The sequence below is a fragment of the Homalodisca vitripennis genome, unplaced genomic scaffold, assembly GCF_021130785.1.
Source record: "Homalodisca vitripennis isolate AUS2020 unplaced genomic scaffold, UT_GWSS_2.1 ScUCBcl_1373;HRSCAF=4918, whole genome shotgun sequence".
Classification (NCBI taxonomy): Eukaryota; Metazoa; Arthropoda; class Insecta; order Hemiptera; family Cicadellidae; genus Homalodisca; species Homalodisca vitripennis.
In genome coordinates this window covers 52473-67711 of record NW_025777498.1, presented here as the reverse complement: position 1 = coordinate 67711, position 15239 = coordinate 52473, and the positions used below count along the sequence as shown (strand labels likewise).

Below are 15239 nucleotides of genomic sequence, written 5' to 3'. Positions count from 1 at the left end.
ATCATTGTCATTTAACCGGCAAGTTTCGAGGCGCAGCTCATGCATGTTGCAATCTAAATTTGAAATTTCCTCAGAATATTCCCGTTTTCTGCCACAATATGTCAAATTACGATACTCATTTGTACATAAAAGAATTGGCTAAACAATATGGAAATGTTGATTTGATTGCAAACACCGATGAAAAATATATAAATTATTCTGTAAATTCTGGATATGGCTATGAATTCGAAGGTGATAAGCCAAGAAAATTCATCAAGTTTTCGTTTGTAGACACGTTCAGATTCATGGCCTCGTCTATAGAAAAGTTAGCTAAAAAATCTAAAGAGAGAAGACTTCAAACATACAAATCATTTTATACAAGATGGACTGAATGAGATAATAGAAAGACAGCCAAATGACGACGACGAGATTTTTAAAATTCTATCTGGAAAAGGAATATTTCCCTATGAATTTATCGACAGTATTGAAAAACTTGATTACACAGAAGAATTGAGAATTCAAGATTTCTATTCACTTTTGACAGATGAGAGCATATCTGAGAAAGATTTTCAACACTACTTAAATGTTTGGAACAAATTAAAAGAGAAAAATCTAGGAAATTACTCTGATCTCTATAACATTCAAGATGTTCTATTGCTCGCTGATATCTTTGAAAATTTTAGGAATATTTGTTTGAATTGCTATAAGCTTGATCCAGCACACTATCTAACAGCTCCCAGTCTTGCATGGGATGCTATGTTAAAATTAACGAAGATAGAATTACAATTAATTAGTGATTATAATATGTATTTGATGATCGAAAAAGGTATTCGCGGAGGCATTTCTCAGTGTATTAAACGATATGTGAAAGCAAATAACAAATATTTAAAAGATTTTGATAAGACAAAGCCCGAAAACTATTTACTCTATCTCGATGCAAACAACCTTTATGGGTATGGTCTTATGCAAAAACTGCCGTTTAGTGATATCAAGTGGATGGATCCTAAAACGTATACAAAAGAAGAGTGGCAAGAAACAATTTTAGAACTCACTGGCGACGAAGATTATGGCTATATTCTCGAAGTCGATCTTGGATATCCAACAAATTTACACGAACATCACAAGGATTTACCTCTTGCTCCAGAACATTTTAAAAACAAACTTTGCACAACTCTACTGGATAAAACTGAATACGTTGTTCATTCGAGAAATTTGAAATTCTATCTCGAACAAGGTATGATTTTGAAACATGTGAATAGAGTTATTGCATTCGATCAGAAGCCTTTTATGAAAGAATACATTGATTTTAACACAAACATGAGAACCAAAGCTACAAGCGACTTTGAAAAGGACTTTTATAAGCTGATGAACAACTCAGTTTTTGGAAAAAGTATGGAAAATGTGCGAAATAGATGCGATATTAGACTAGGAAATGAAGAATTTTTCAATGAAACAGGCCAAGAAAACGAACTTCAAAAGCTTCACTATCTTTGACAACTGTATAGCGAGTCACATGTACAAACAGAAAGTAAAATTTAACAAGCCGATTTACATAGGATTTTCAGTTCTCGACCTCTCAAAATTGCTAATGTACGAGTTTTATTACAACAAATTAAAGAAGTTTGATCCAGATTTGAATCTGTGTTACATGGATACAGACAGTTATTTTCTAGAATTGAAACGAGATCCTTTTAAAATTATTAAAGAAAATATAGATGACTTTGATACAAGTGATTATCCAAAAGATCACGAATGTTTTCACTACTAAAAATAAGAAGGTTTTAGGAAATTCAAAGATGAGTTAAATAGCGAAGTTTTAGAAGAATTTTGTGGTTTAAGGTCTAAGATGTACTCGTACAAATATCTAGATAAAAACCCAGTTAGGTGTAAAGGAATTAAGAGAAGCGTTGTAAATAAAACAATATATATCGAAAACTTGAAGAGATGTTTGTTCGAAGATAAAGAAGAATTTAGGGAGATGACAGTCATCAAAAAGTTCTAAACATGAGTTGTACACTGTTACCATAAACAAGCTGGCACTGAACGCTAAAGATGATAAGAGAATTGTCCTAGAAAATAAGATCGATACAGTACCGTATGGCTATAAAAATGAAGCAAAATCTGATATATTAGACGAATTAAATAAACTTGGAAACTTTGATATGTAAATGGAAGATGATTTAATTCACTGTCACAAGTGTAAAAAGAAAACGAAAAATATAGATTCTAAAATTGTTCAAACCTCAAAATGGATTGTATAGAATCGCTGCAAAATGTTCAAAATGTAAGACAAACAAGAGTAAGTTTATAAAGAATCCAAATCCAAAACCTGTTAAGCAAGAATTGAAGACTAAAGATGAGATAGAGATTGAAGCTCGAGAAATTCATGCACCAGTACGAAAAAAGTTTAAAAAGAGAAAAATTATAACATTAGGAATTGACGATTTATGGGCAGCAGATTTAGTTATAATGTCTAACTATTCGGATCAAAATGATGGATTCAAGTATATGTTAAATGTTATTGATACTTTCTCAAAATATGCTTGGTCAAGAGCTATCAAAAGAAAAAACGGCAAGGATATTTCAAAAGCTTTCGAAGATATAGTAAAAGATGCCATAAGGATCAATCACAAACCTCCTATCCTACTTCATACAGATAAGGGTTTAGAGTTTAAAAATAAAGAATTTAACGATGTTTTGAGGAAATACAACATTAAGATTTATCATACTGAAAACGAAGAGAAATCAAGTATTGTAGAGAGATATAACAGAACTCAAAATGAGAGAATGAAAGTAATTTTTGAGATTAATAAAAACTTTAAATGGATCGATATTCTTCAAAAAATCGTAAACAATTATAACGATACAGTTCACAGCACAATCAAAATGAAGCCTAAAGACGTAGATAAAGATGCAGAAAAAGAGTTATTAGAGTCGGTTTTTAAGTATGTTCCACCAGAAATTTCACACGAAAACTAAATTTAAAGTCAATGATCATGTAAGAATTGTTAGTAAAAAACAAACATTTTTCGAACAAATATAAGAACAATTGGTCAAGAGAAATCTTTGTGATTTATCAAATTAATAACACAGATCCTGTAACTTATAGTATAAAAGATTTAAATAATGAAGAAATAACCGGAAAGATTTATGAATATGAATTGAGAAAGTCAAAGCTGTAATTTTTTCTGTATAAATGGAGTCTCAAAAGAAATGTACAAAGTGCAAAGAATTTAAAGATTTAAATGAATTTTATAAAGATAAAAATAGGAAAGATGGAATGCATTATAATTGCAAAGATTGTGAAAGGGAATATCATAAAGAATTATATGATAAAATAGAAAAATTAACTTTGGAAGATAAAGAATGTCTTAAATGTAAAGAAACTAAAAAAAATTTCAGAGTTTAATAGTGATCACTATAGTAGAGATAAGAAAGACTCATATTGTAAAGATTGTGTAAAGAAGAATCACCATAGATTATATTATGAAGATACTCAATGTGAATGTGGAAGAACTATAAAAATGGTTAAATAATTATCAAAAACATTTACAAAACAAAATATCATAATTCAAGAGTTTAACATTTTCATCGTGTAATAATTTTTTCTATATAAATGGAGTCTCAAAAGAAATGTACAAAGTGTCAAGAAGAGAATAGAAAAGACTGTTATTGTAAGGAATTATACGTTAAAATGGACAAATTAACTTTAGAAGAGAAAAAGTGTTACTTTTGTAAAGAAATTAAAAATATTTCTGAATTTAATAACTGGCAGTATAGTAAAGATAGAAAAGATGCTTTTTGCAAAGATTGTGCTAAAAAAATTTTCAGCGAAAGTTATAAAAACGAAATGCCTTGTGAATATGAAAAAAAGATTTTACAATGGTTACCTAGTTATGCTAAACATTTACAAACAAAATATCATAATTCGAGAGTTTAACATTTTTCATCGTGTAATTTAGATATTCTATAAATCAGTCGAGATTCTGCCATATTTGTAGTAAAATGATTTCCGTTGTATAAAATATTCAAAGATTCTTTCATTTGGTTATACAGATTGATAGAATTTGGTTCGTCATCAATGAACAAAATCTCTAATTCAGGATAATTTATTTTTAGATGTTTTAATCGGTTTGGTATTTCTCGTTTCTGAGCTCTGATAACGTAATAAGGCCATTCCCACATGTGATTCTTCTTAATTAACACAAAAACATGGTGTTTTTTCTTATCAAAATCTTTTACATACCATATCTCTCTTCATTAATTCCATTCGCAATTCTTGATTCTCTATTTTAAAGGATTTCATTTTGACCTGAAATTTTGTAACTGTTTTATTTCATCTTTTAACTGCTTATTTTCGTTTTCAAGTTTGTACACACCAAATTTACGAATACTTGGTAAAACATCTCTCGTAACCCATTGTTGAAAGCTTTTTGCTTCTATTTTATGAGATCTTAAAATTAACGAATAAAGTCCTGATTCATTAATGAAAATAGTATCTTTGTGAATATTTGCGAGGTGGCCCTCGAGGGCTACCTTATCTTTTAGATAAAAGTATTGAGATTTGTCACCTTCATCGACATTATTTCTAATCGCTTTTTTCTGTATTGTTATATTCCAATATTTCTGCAACATCTTTAGCCTTAAACCAAAATTCATTATTTTCGTCAACAATTGTTAAAATTTTCTTTATTATTGAATTTTAGTTGATTATTTCTTAGATCTATGACTGACTCCATTTAGATAGAAAAAATTTAACAAGCAATTTTTATTTTGAGAGACCTGGTTCATTAATAAAAACAGTACAGGGATGAAGATTGTTAAGGGGCCATTCGAATAGACCCTTGTTTTTTAAGTAAAAATATTGAATTTTGTCATCATCATCAACGTTTAATATGATTGCTTGTCTAGTGTTTTCATATTCTAATATTTCTGCAACATCTTTCGCCTTAAACCAAAATTCATTATTTTCGTCAACAATTGTAAAGATATGTTTGCTTTTAAATCTAAGTTGATTATTGAGCAGGTCTACAACTAATTCCATTAGATAGAAAAGAAATTTAACTAGTAATTTTTATTTCAGTATAAAGTCCAGATTCATTGATAAAAAACAGTGTTTTTTTTGAAAGTTTGAAGGCGGGGGCGAATCACCCCTACCTTCAGAATGTATGTTTTCGAAGCTTTTTTTATATTTTTCTTTGACATGTTCTTTAATTGCTTTCTTCGTATCTTTATATTCTAACACCTCTGCAACATCTTTCGCCTTAAACCAAAATTCATTATTTTCGTCAACAATCGTTTACAATGTCTTTATTATTGAATTTGAGTAGATTCACAACTGACTCCATTTAGATAGAAAAAAAATTTAACTAGTAATTTTTATTTTGAGAATAAAGCCCAGATTCATTGATAAAAAACAGTGTCAGGATGAAGATTTTGAAAGGGTCTATGGCATAGACTCTTGTAATTTATACATTCAAAAGTTGTTTTCTTGAAAATTTGAAGGTAAGAACGATTCGTTCCCCCCCTTGATTCATCATTCTTTCGACAATCTTAAATATATTGTTGTTTTACTCTCATTATTTAATAAATTTCCCTCAGAGTCCTTGAATAGTCTGAACGATTTTTTGAATTCTTTTAATATTTTTTCTAATTGGAATATAATCGATTTCATTCGGTTTTTTCACTGATTTTTGATCCATAAGCAACATTTGGGAAAAAAGTGTACAAAATTTCAGATTCTTTGTGTAAATGTTCGGTATGATTTTCAAAACTAGGTTCAACGAGATTGCAGTGCACTTCAATTACATCGAACGGTCTAAATTTTGGCGTTTTATTTCCTAAATATACCTGATTTGGCTCAATAGTTTTCTTGAACAAACCCTAATAAATGTACTATAATTGCTGAAAACATTATTCTTACTGGTGATTTTATTTGAATTTTATTAGAGAGATAATTTTTTTGCATTTCAAACTTGTTTTCGTCAAAGTTTAAAGATTTATCTGATTGTTTTGAATGTTTTCAGATAATTTTTAAGGGAATTTTTTATTTGATCGAAGGTATAATATCCTTTGTTTAAAACCATAATATTTTGTTATGTTCTTCTCACTAAATCCTATACAATAAGGAGAACTTTCACTAATATTTATTACAAAATTATCAGAATAAAAACCGCTTAAACCGATAAAATAATTTGATTCTTCCTCTAAGTGTATAGGATGTTCCCAGTTTAAAACTAATTTAGAGCTTTCTGAAGTCAACTTGAACAGCTTCATTTTCGCAAGCGTTGCTTCAAGATGAAAATCTTCTATTTAAATGGAGAAATTTTTAAAGCAAAAAGATCAGATAAAACTTCAAACGTTTGAAGAAAATAAGAAAGATCAACCAATCAGATTGTTAATTGTTGGTTTCAAGTGGATGTGGAAAAACAACTTTATTATTGAATTTTATCTACAATAGGTTGATTCCTTATTCCAATTTGTATGTTTTTAGTAAATCTTTAGAACAAGACGTATACAAAAAATTACAACAAAGATTCAAAAATATTGAGAAGAACTTAAGCAAAGAAATATCACATTTTTATAATGCTTCCGAGGACATAGTTCCGTTAAGCGAATGTAAACCCAATTCGTTAATCGTTTTTTGATGATTGTATTTTAGAAAATCAAGACGTTATTAAGGAATATTTCGTAATTTCCCGTCACAAAAACATATCTTGTATCTATCTTTCTCAATGCTTTTCAAAGGTTGATAAACAAGTTATAAGAAATAATCTGAATATGTTGTGTGTTTTTAAGCAAGACGATCACTATTCGAGAAAAATTTACAACAATTATGTGGGATCTGATATGAGTTTTAACCACTTTAATGAATTATGTGATAAAATTTGGAAAGAAGACTATGGATTTTTAACTATTAATCTAACTTTGAAGCCTAAAAATGGAAAATATTTGAATAAATTTTCTAACATAAATGCTGCTCAGTGGTCTCGATAAAATATTTGTTACAATTATTTTTATATTATCTTTACTTTTTATTTACATTATGAAAATAACAGAAAAACGGTAAATCTGTTCACGTTCCACGTTCACGTTCATGTTTCACGTTCATGTTTCACGTTCGTGTTTACGTTTCACGTTCATGTTTTACGTTCGTGTTTTACGTTTCACGTTCGTGTTTCACGTTCGTGTTTCACGTTCCACGTTCACGTTTTACGTTCCGTGTTCACGTTTCGTGTTCACGTTTCCACGTTCCACGTTTACGTTTCAAAATTTTCCTAAATAAATGGCGAACGTAACTTCAGAAGAAGCAAAAAAACTTGATCAAATAGAAAAGAAAATTAATCAAAGAATTTAAAGAACAGATTCGAATTGATGAAAAAGAACAAGAATTTATTCAAAAAATTAATCAACCTGTAACTTCTGCAATAAAAAACGTTGAGGGCAAAATTGAAAATGTTTTAAGTGATAATCAAAATTTGATGAATTTGGTTCCAGTTGTACGACAATTTGCTGATATTTCGATACCAGAATCTGAGTTTGAATTGCCAAAATTACCATCTTCAACACCATTTAGACCTCGAATCATTGAAGACTCTACCATAGTTGAACCAATAAGTCCTGGAACAACGGATATAATAATTGGTGAAATTGGTAAAAAATTTCTTCCTAGAGCAAAGGATGATAAATTTGGTTTGTATTGGGACAGAAAAAAAGAAAAGTTTTATGATTGGAAATTTGCCCGTGAATTTTGAACATAATGATATAATTATTGAAGATAAAACATATAAAGGAACTCAAGGTTTATGGAGATTATTAACAGGCACTGATGTTCCAAAAGACGGTTTATATTCTGAAGAAGATTTGAAAAAGTATACTGAAATTTTTATGGAAATCTGATTCAATTTACAAAAATAATGATCCATCAACTAAGAAACCAAAGTCAAGTAAAGGTAAAAAATATCTCAATTTGATTAAAACCAATTTGGGAAAAAAGAATCGAAGGATCAGGTGTGAGAAAATACAGTGATAATAAGATTGAATACAGATATATCGACGATTTGACAAAACTCGATGGAATTATTAATTATATTTATGCTCAAGAAAAGGCTGGAAACAACAATTTTTTGAACGAAAAGAAAGCGATTAAGGATTTTATTTCGAACAAACTTGATGAAATGATTGAAAAACCTGATGGAATTAAATATTTAAAACGAGTTTTGCCGGCAATAAGTTCATCTATGATTGAGGGTAGTGGACTTTTGAATGATTTTATCAACAATTTACCTTTTGAATTACACGTACCAACTTATCAGTATCTGGGGCCTGGCACAAAACTCGAAAAAAAGACTAAAAAGAGGAGATCCTGGTATAAATAAATTAGACCAAGCTGCTATGGAACACGATATTTTTTATGCAAAACATAGAGACACAAATTCCAGACATATCGCAGATAAAGTTTTGCAAGATAAGGCAATGGATAGATTTTTATCAAAAGATGCTAGTTTAGGTGAAAGATTTGTTGCGCTTCCAACAGCTGGAGCAATGTTTTTGAAGAGAAAACTAGGAATGGGAATCGAAGAGAACTTGAAATTTTAACTATATAAATGGAGGTGAACGTAAATTTCAGCAAAAATCAGAAAGAAAAAATAAAATCCGCTTTTAAGAAGAAAATACCCGTTAGTATTCAATTTAAAATAGATCAACTAAAAAATGGCGAAGATAAGATATTTTTAACAAATAGACAATACAATAAACTCGAAAAACATAAGAAAAACAATAAAGGAACCAGAATAGAATTTTCTTATAATCAGTTGAAAGAACTCAAAAATGGTGGACTTTTGAAAGATTTATTAGATTTTGGAGAAAATATTCCAGTTGTTAAAAATGTTGTTCCTTATGTTCGTAAAGCTGCTCCAATCGTTAAAAAGGATGTGATTCCTATTGTTCGAAACATTTTAAATTGGTTAGATAAAGAGTTGGAAGATGTTACAGGATCTGGATTAGATGAAAAAACTTTGAATTACGTGAAATCAAACATTGAAAAAAAAATTTAAACCTTTAACATTCGGGGAATTGGAAGAAATCTGCAAAAATATTAAACATTTTAGAGGAATCTTCATGAGAGATACATTACCTGAAAAAGTTAAGAAATTTGAATGTGGAATTGTGAATTTAGACTCGATTATGGGAAGTGGAACGCATTGGATTTGTTATTATAAAAATGATAAGAATGCATGTTATTTTGATTCGTATGGAAGAATTGAGGACAAACCACCTATAGAATTGATTAAATATTTAAAAAAATCAAGCGTCTACTACAATGATTCTCAGATTCAAGACTATAAAGATCCCCCAATTTGTGGTCATTTATGTGTTTTTGTTTTGAATGAACTGAGTACTGGTAAAGATTTTAAAGAAGTTGTTAACAAATTATTACTTAATAAATATGGATTCACAAAATATTTTTGACGTATTTGGAACACAAATTATTCAAAATGTAGATAATAGTTTGAATTTTGATAGTTTGAGAAATGAGTTTGATAACAAGTTAGAAAATTTATTACAAAACCTTCCAGATTCAGATATGTTTGCTGTCGAGATTGAAGATTTTAAAGCAGAATATGATAACAAACTTGCAAATTTCATGAGTTCAAATGAAGTTGCTGATAAAATAAAAACATTGGAAAAAGAAGTTGATGATGGTGTAAAAAAATTATTTACCAATTTAATGTCTCATATCGAAAAAGCTGATAAAATTACTGAAGCGATCAAAGTTGAAAAGAATTATGTTAGTTTGGCTAATAAGAAAAGAATTGTCGGTGTTCGACCTGGTATTGACAAACATGATGTTGTTGTTAAAGAACAAATTTTAAAACCTCTAAAATTATCAGAAAACATCGATATTGTTGATTTACATGATCCGAATGTTAAAAATGCCTTAGATTTTAAAGGAAAAAGAATTAGCGGTGTTAGTAAAGGAATTAATCCATTTGATGTTGTTGTAATGATTCAATTAGAAGATCCTATTAAAATGTTTAATGAACTAAAACAAAATTATGAGAATCATAAACAGCATGTTAAAGATTTTACAACAGAAGTCTATGAAAAACTTGATGAAAGAAGTAAAAGATCAGTAGACGATGTTGGTGAAATTAATGAAAAACTTACTAGATTTAAAGAGTCTTTTGATAAGTTTAGTTTAGATGCTACGAAAACTTTTGAGAATATTGGTCATAAATTTTGTTGAATACAATGATTCTTATGCTGTCAAATTTCAAAAATTAGAAGAAAAACTTAATAATATGGAGGAAGATCTTACTGAAATAGGTATTCGCGTAGGGTTTTATGGATGATAAAATTTCCTTATATAAATGGCGCTCATATATTGTGTGAGATGTAAAGAAAAAACTGCAACAAATGATATAAAATACTATGCAAACATCAATGGAGTTAAGAGAATTTCTGGAAAATGTGCTGAATGTGACGCAAAAAAGAGCCAATTTATAAAAACTTGAAATTTTTTCTTAATAAATAGAGATGGCGGGACATTACAGTGCTTTCGATCTTTTTATCATGCAACACGAAAGAGATTTGAAAAAAGAACATTGGGATGACATTTCTCAAAAATATGAATTATCCGAAGATATGATGAGATTATACGTAAACAAATTGAATTGGTATAACATTGCTAAATATCAAACTTTATCATCAGAGTTCATTCAAGAAAATATACATTATCAATTAAAAGATCATATGTCTGTTCTTTGTCTCTATCAACACTTGAGTATAAAGTTTTTGGATGAAAATAAAGATACAGTTGATTGGAACAATATTATAGATAGCGGTTACTATCCTGTGCAGATTTTATTGAAATATGTGACCGAGATCGCAAAATTTAAGGAAGAGAATCCTGAATATGACGAAGTAGATCATTAAAAATGACTCTAATCTTTTTAATTATTTTACTAAAATTTATATCTTTTCTTATAAAAACGTACATTAGATCGATGAAAAAATGATACACGATGTTTAAAATTTCTAAATTTTCTCTTATTAAATGGCGGACTACAGAAAATATGCTAGTGATATTGAAAGGGCGGAGTTTAAAAATTTCTATCCAATTAGTAAACAACATTTGAATGAACCGAATAAAAGAACTGAGTTTAATATTGATTTTGGAGATAACTTTTGCTCGTCTAACTTCCAGTTTTATATTTCTGGAACTTTAACAAAACAAGATGGTCAAGCATATCTTGGAACTGATAATGTTAGATTAATCGATAATTTTATACCGTTTTTATTTTCTAAGATTGAAGTAAGAAAACACAATAAATTGATAGAAGAAGTCGAAAACTGTGGCCAATTAAGCACAATTAAAGGAACTATTTCGTATTCAAAAAGTGATGTTATTTCTCAAACTTCTAATGGCTTTGAATCAGATTTTAAATTTGGTGTTTTTGAAGCAGCTGGAAATTTATCTCATTTTGGATTAGGATTTTTTGAAAATGTTACTATTCCGATCTATAAAGGAGGATTTTATCTAAGTTTTATAAGGGCAGAAGACGATGATGTGATTCTGAAGACTGCAACTGGAAATGTTATGCCTGTTGATGGAAAAATAACAATTACAGATTTTTTTATTAGAGTTCCAATGATTGATTATAAAACCACGAGTAAAATTAGATTGATTGATGAAATTACAAAAAGTCAAAACATTATGTTTAATTTTCTAGATTGGCAATGTATTGAACAAAAAGGTATTTCCGGAAACAACTTATTCGTTCGATATCACAAATATTTATAGAAATATCTTCAATCCCATGTTCGTTATCATAGGTTTTCAAACAGATAGACAGAATAATCAAGAAAAAAATCCTTTCAAAGTTTGATAGTTTGGATGTAAAAAATATCAGAGTAAAATTGAACGGTTGTTATTATCCAGATGAATTACAAAATTTAAACATTTCCGGAGGTCTTTTCAGAATCATGTATCAGATGTATCAAGATTTTACGAAAGTTTACTGTAATAATAAGGAAATGTATTACAATCCTAAAGAATTTTTAGCGAATAGACCTATTTATGTCATTGATACAACAAAGAGTTTGACAAATATTTCTGGTTCAAAGAACGATATAATTATCAATATGGATTTTCAAAAAGCTGTTACAAACGCGATTTGTTATGTTGTTGTTGTCTCTGAGAAATTTTTAGCCTATGATGTGATTAAGAACGATATTAGAGAAATTCAGTAGTTAATGATGTTCATATTATTCTCTTTCATTCCTTCTAATATTTCAAAAATATACTCTTTCGCCACTGAAAAATCCCGATTTCTCCCGTAATAATCTTTATAATCGTACACATAATATCCTAAATAGTTGTACAATAGAATGAAATTATTTCTATTTATCTCTGTTGTAGAAATGTAAACACAAACATTTGCGCTGAAAAAATTTATATCTCGGCAGACTTAGTTCCATAATCTCCATTTATAAAAAAATCTTTTTGTTTAAATGGAAAGAGTACAATGCCAACTGTTACAAGTGTTATAATAGAGGAGAAATTATTGATAAAAAATATTTAGTTTGTAGAGATTGTAATTTAATTTTGTACGAAAGACCTAAACCTAGGAAATTTCGAAATAAACTAACACATTTTGAATAATCTGCTTACAAAATTGCAATATGGAGACAAGAAGCAAACAAAATTTGTTACAGAATTTAGAAAACAGAATAAAAATTTTTACTTATCTCTTGGAACCGTTGACAAAATTATTTTCCTTTTCAAAGAATACATTAGGTTTGTAGGTATCGATACACACGTTTATTATGAAAAGATATTACCTGTATTTTTTCATTATCTGGATGTTGAATTTGTCTACGATTTTAAGCCAGAAATGATTTTATAGTACATTTGGAGAAAGTAAATGAAGAACCTCGTCAAACAATGAAGATGTTGGCAATTCCCTCGACTTCTGGAGTGATTGTTAGCAAATTTCATTTTTTCCGTCTTTAAATTTTTTCTATTTAAATGGAGTTCTTGAAAGAGTTAAATGATATTGGAGAATGTAAGTTTAAAGAGTATAAGAAGTTAAATGATATTGGAGAATGTAAGTTTAAAGAGTATAAGAAGTTAAATGAATTGGAAGAAAGGAAGAAACATAGAATCTTGAATTTGGAGAAAATGAAAGATAAAATTCGGGTTTACAATAATTGCCGAGTTGGAAGATTGTAAAGTACACTTGCCGAACAGATTTTTGACTGTTTTTGGATGAAAAAAAAGATTAAAGAATTAAACAAAAATGAAAAATTACACTTGATTGTTACTGGAAAGAAGACTATAAAAGATAAAGAAATTATAACAATTAACTTTGTAGAATAAAGTCTTAACTCTAAAACTTGCAGTCCCTCCCCACGTCATAGTAACTGTTTTGATAACCATAGTTGGTGTCTTTCTTCATAGGAATCACATGGAATATTATCTACAGTAATACCTTTTGTTTCACACAAATTGTGGCTATATTCTATAAGAAAAATTCTATAATGCTCTTTAATGAATTGTGTTGATAAATCTTGATACTCACAAAAATTCCTAAGAAATTCATCAATTAAGTCTTGATTATCTTGAAAGAACGTATAATATGGGAAAAATGTCATAAAAAAACGATGAAAACTCTCTGTTTGTTTATTTTTTTACTTTCTTTTCAATATCTTTCGTAATTATATTAAATATGTAATCCCTTACTTTTTTAGTTTTTTTCCGATAGTAAAACACTCCATTAGACGTTTTTTCTGCAAAAGACTTTACAAGTTCTTTGAATTCTGTATCATTTAAGGAAAGTATCAACTGTTCTTTAAAATGTTTTGGTAATTCGTTGAACTCGTTAAAATTGTCTTTCTTTGTAAGTTTTTGAAATGCTAGAAACTGAAGAGAGCTTGGTGAGTTCATGTTGTTTATTTAGTAGAAAAGTTTTTTATTAAAGTACAGTATGTTTTTAGTAAAAATGTTTTAAATTGATTAAATTTTATTAAGATAAATCCTTTATTCGTAGCAGATTTGACAACATTTTACAAAGCACAGCTTAAGAAAGTAGAAGCAAACAGCTATAGATTTGGTTAATTTTTCATTCCACAGAGTAGATAGTAATGTACCGATCGCTTTTGGAGACGAACGACTGTAGATTCGGTTAATTTTTCATTGAGATTTGCTGTGTTATTTCTCAGCTTCCTTTATGGTACATTGAACAGTATTTTACATTGCTTTTCGGTCGGCTCCGAAAGTGCGCCAGGAACCCCATATTACTATCTACTTATATCTATATATATCTCGTTTTCATAGTCTTTTATTTACTGATCTTAATTCCAATCAAAAGCTCGCCTTGAAACATTATATTCAATCAGCCAAAATAGTTATATTACAATTAAAAATGGACCTATATATAATATAAAAACTATGTGGAACTAAATACGAATTAATACAGTCAATGACATTTTGTATTTCTTTTTTGTTAATTCATTTAAATTATGTTTTAAGAGTGTACCATCATTGATCCTTTAATAATAATAATAATGGGTATGTTATTTAATTGTGTAAAAATTAACACTCAACCGTTACGTGCTGATTACAATTGTTTAATCATCTTTCTACAAATAAATATAACATTTTTATATTTACTACGCAATACTCTTGTGTAAGTTTTCATGTAAATAATGAGTAACGTTGGAAACAATATACAGTACTTAATTTAGATTACTAATTTATTTTTTATTTTTTCTACATAAAAAAATAATTTATATGTAGCATTTTAGTTACATTTATAGTATTTATAACAATTTTACTAAAGCAAACGTTGCTGATAGTGTATGGTATTGCATTTATATTATCATGAAATTAAACAAACATAGCACGTATTTCTTATATAACTTCTCTTTATGTGGATTTTTCTTTTAAGGGGAGTTTGATTCCCTTGTATGCCTCGTTCTGCCCGTCCTCATCGGCCACTGGCCTGTGCGAGGATCTTATCAAAGAGATTAAGGGAGAGAGTCGGTGCAGTACAAGGTCGATGGTACTGATAAAAATGCAAGGTCACATACAGGATTTGAACCTGCACTATCTCTAACTCAGATCCAAAGTTCCTAGAACACTCTACCATATACCGCTCATTATGCCGGTATACAGTAAATAATTTCGAGAACTTTAATTTATTACCCAAATATATTATACCAGCAAACTTACCAAAATGTTTTGATAGTTCATC

General features: G+C 28.8%; 1 protein-coding gene across 1 annotated transcript in view; it reads right to left on the bottom strand.

Moving 5' to 3' along the window:
• Positions 1 to 15239, bottom strand: part of LOC124371409 (collagen alpha-1(II) chain-like) — a gene marked incomplete at its 3' end in the record, with an annotated part of 75283 nt that overhangs the window by 26395 nt on the left and 33649 nt on the right.